Source organism: Anomalospiza imberbis, unplaced genomic scaffold (assembly GCF_031753505.1).
Source record: "Anomalospiza imberbis isolate Cuckoo-Finch-1a 21T00152 unplaced genomic scaffold, ASM3175350v1 scaffold_169, whole genome shotgun sequence".
Lineage (NCBI taxonomy): Eukaryota > Metazoa > Chordata > Aves > Passeriformes > Viduidae > Anomalospiza > Anomalospiza imberbis.
In genome coordinates, this window is record NW_027099803.1 from 1,188 (window position 1) to 4,457 (window position 3,270).

Consider the following 3,270-nt stretch of genomic DNA (forward strand, 5'->3'; position numbering starts at 1 on the left):
CTCAATTTCCAGCTGCACAGGGAAAGGTAGAAGAATTTAGAGATGCTGACAATGAAAATGAAGTCTTCAAAAAGGCCACTTTATTGTTCAAGCATGTTGGAAGTGGGATCACCCTGAAACAGGGAAAGCTGAAATGAGCAAAGGGCTCCTGTGTGGGACCCGCAGGTCTGACTGCACAGGGGCACAGCGAGCCCTGTTTTCCCTAAGGGCTCCCCAGTGTTCAGGCTGAGAGCAGTGTCAAAGATGAGGCAGCAGCACAAACCTGCCCTCAGCGAAAAAAGGCTGAGCAAAGTTCAGCCAACAAGGAGAAGTATTTTTGGGGGGATTCCTAATAAAAAAACGTAGGAATGACACACTGAAATCTTTCCCGTCTTGTCAATATCTTCTTTCAATAGTCCATGATTCCCAGAGTGAAGAAACATCCAACAGCAGCTCCATCAGCCACTTCCTCCTGCTGGCACTGGCAGACATGCGGCAGCTGCAGCTCCTGCACTTCTGCCTCTTCCTGGGCATCTCCCTGGCTGCCCTCCTGGGCAACGGCCTCATCATCAGCGCCGTAGCCTGCGGCCACCACCTGCACACGCCCATGTTCTTCTTCCTGCTCAACCTGGCCCTCAGCGACCTGGGCTCCATCTGCACCACTGTGCCCAAAGCCATGCACAATTCCCTCTGGGACACCAGCACCATCTCCTACACAGGATGTGCTGCACAGCTCTTTTTCTTTCTGTTCTTCATCTCAGCAGAGCTTTCCCTCCTGACCATCATGTGCTGTGACCGCTACGTGTCCATCTGCAAACCCCTGCACTACGGGACCCTCCTGGGCAGCAGAGCTTGTGCCCACATGGCAGCAGCTGCCTGGGCCAGTGCCTTTCTCAATGCTCTCATGCACACGGCCAATACATTTTCCCTGCCCCTATGCCATGGCAATGCCCTGGGCCAGTTCTTCTGTGAAATCCCACAGATCCTCAGGATCACACTGCAAACTCAGGGAAGCTGGGCTTATTGTACTAAGTGCTCTTCTATATTTAGGCTCTTTTGTGTTCATTGTTTTCTCCTATGTGCAGATCTTCAGGGCCGTGCTGAGGATCCCCTCTGAGCAGGGACGGCACAAAGCCTTTTCCACCTGCCTCCCACACCTGGCCGTGCTCTCCCTGTTTATCAGCACTGGCACTCTTGCCCACCTGAAGCCCCCCTCCATGTCCTCCCCATCCCTGGATCTGGCCCTGTCAGTTCTGTACTCAGTGGTGCCTCCAGCCCTGAATCCCCTCATCTACAGCCTGAGGAACCAGGAGCTCAAGGCTGCAGTGTGGACACTGATGACTGGATGGTTTCGGGAACATTAAACTGCTGGCCAATTTCTGCAAAACACTTCTAATAAATGTTGTCTTTGATACTTCTTGCTGTTTTCCTTTTGGAGGTTCTTTTTCTTTGTTTTACATATTAATGTTGTCCACAAAGAAACGTCAAGAGCCCCTGTTTGCATTGCACACAGCAGGCGGGAGCACCCCCATGCTGCTGCTGTGGGGGACATGAACCTGAGGGAGCACAAATGCCATCAGCCCCTGGGGCCAGGAAGGGCTGGGGAAAGCCAGGGAAACCACTCAGCTTTGTCCTGGCCTCTGCAGTCAGCCAGAAAGTTTGTTCCCATCAGCTGGGAGTTTCCTGTCCCACTGCAGACGCTGTCGCTCAGAGCCAGGGCTGCCTGGCAGCCACCCCCAAACTGCCCTGAGCATTTCCTTGCCTTCTCCTTTGCTTTCTTTACTCTTCCTGATATAAATTTCTTCCCATTGCCCACCCCTCTTCCCTCCCCTGCCAACAGCCCATCCCTGTTTGCCCTTTCCTCTCTGGCCCCACTCCCCATTCCAGTTCCTGACTTGGCACCATGGGAACGTCCCTTGGGGAGCAGGATCATCCCACCAGTGCTGCAGGAATTGTCTGCAGGCTCCTGCAGTGCCTCGTGCTGCTCCCTTGCCAGAGGCAGCCCAGGCCAGGGGGGCACATCTGGGCTGCTGTGTCTGGCTGTGGGGCTGCCTGTTCTGGGCAGTGAGGAGGGGCTGCAGAGGCTCTGCAGGACTGACAGGATGGGCTTTGGGGCTGTGAGGAGAAGCTGAGGGATCTGGGCTGCTGGAGCTTCTGAAGAGGAGGCCCAGGGCTCCTCCTGCAACTGCTCCAAGGGTGGTTTCACAGAATCCCAGAATCAGCAAGGCTGGAAAAGACCTTGGAGATCATCAAGTCCAACCTGTGCCCTGACACCGCCTTCTGTCCTCTGAGCCTCCTCTTCTCCAGGATCAATAACCCCAGCTGCCTGAGCCACTCCTCACAGGACTTGTGCTCCAGACCCCTCACCAGCCTTGTTGCCCTTCTCTGGACACGCTCCAGCCTCTCCAGGTCCTTCCTAAATTGGGGGGCACAGAACTGGACACAGCAATCGAGGTGCTGCCCAACCAGTGCTGAGCACAGGGGAAGAATCACTGCCCTGCTCCTGCTGGCCACTCCATTCCTGATCCAGGCCAGGAGCCATTGGCCTTCTTGGCCACCTGGGCACACGGCTGGCTCATGTCCAGCCTGCTGTCCATCAGTCCCTGCAGGTCCCGTTCTGCCTGGCTGCTGTCCAGCCACTCTGTCCCCAGCCTGTAGTGCTACAGGGGTTGTTGTGGCCAAGGTACAGGACCCAGCACTTGGACTTGTTAAACCTCAATTGTTGGATTTGGTTCCTGGATCCAGCCTGTCCAGGTCCCTCTGCAGAGCCCTCCTGCCTTCCAGCAGATCACCACCCCCAGACAACTTGGTGTCACCATGGTTCCATGAGGCCCCAGAGTGTCCCAATGGTGTCCATGATTCCATGAGGCCTCCCAGTGTCACAGTGTCCCTCTGGTGTCACAAAGTCCCTTGGATCCTTGGGCCCTGCAGTGTCACAATGGCACCGTGGTGCCCCAGGGCCCTGCAGTGTCACAATGGATCCTTGGTTCCATGAGGTCTGGCAGGGCAGCAATGCTCTCCTTGGTTCCCGCTGTCTCCCACTCCTCCCACTGTCAGGCTATAGAAGGACACCTGGCCGATGAAGGGGAGTGGGTGTGGGTACCTATTCGAGGAGGTAATAATATAAATCCTTCTCAACCGCCTCTCCCAAGCCAGGTGCCCCTTCAGAGTCGGTATGATCCCCTGGATCTGGAGAGTCAGCCAGATGGTTTAGAAGAAAATTATCTGCCCAGTGAGCCTCCCAGTTATGATTCATCTGTGAGACAGATCAGCACCTCTAACATCAAAAAT

The 3,270-nt window shown here is 55.3% G+C and overlaps 1 pseudogene; it reads left to right on the forward strand.

The window, feature by feature from the left end:
- Positions 1-395: 395 nt before the first annotated feature.
- LOC137466233 (olfactory receptor 14I1-like) lies at positions 396-1,343 on the forward strand (annotated as a pseudogene).
- Positions 1,344-3,270: the final 1,927 nt, after the last annotated feature.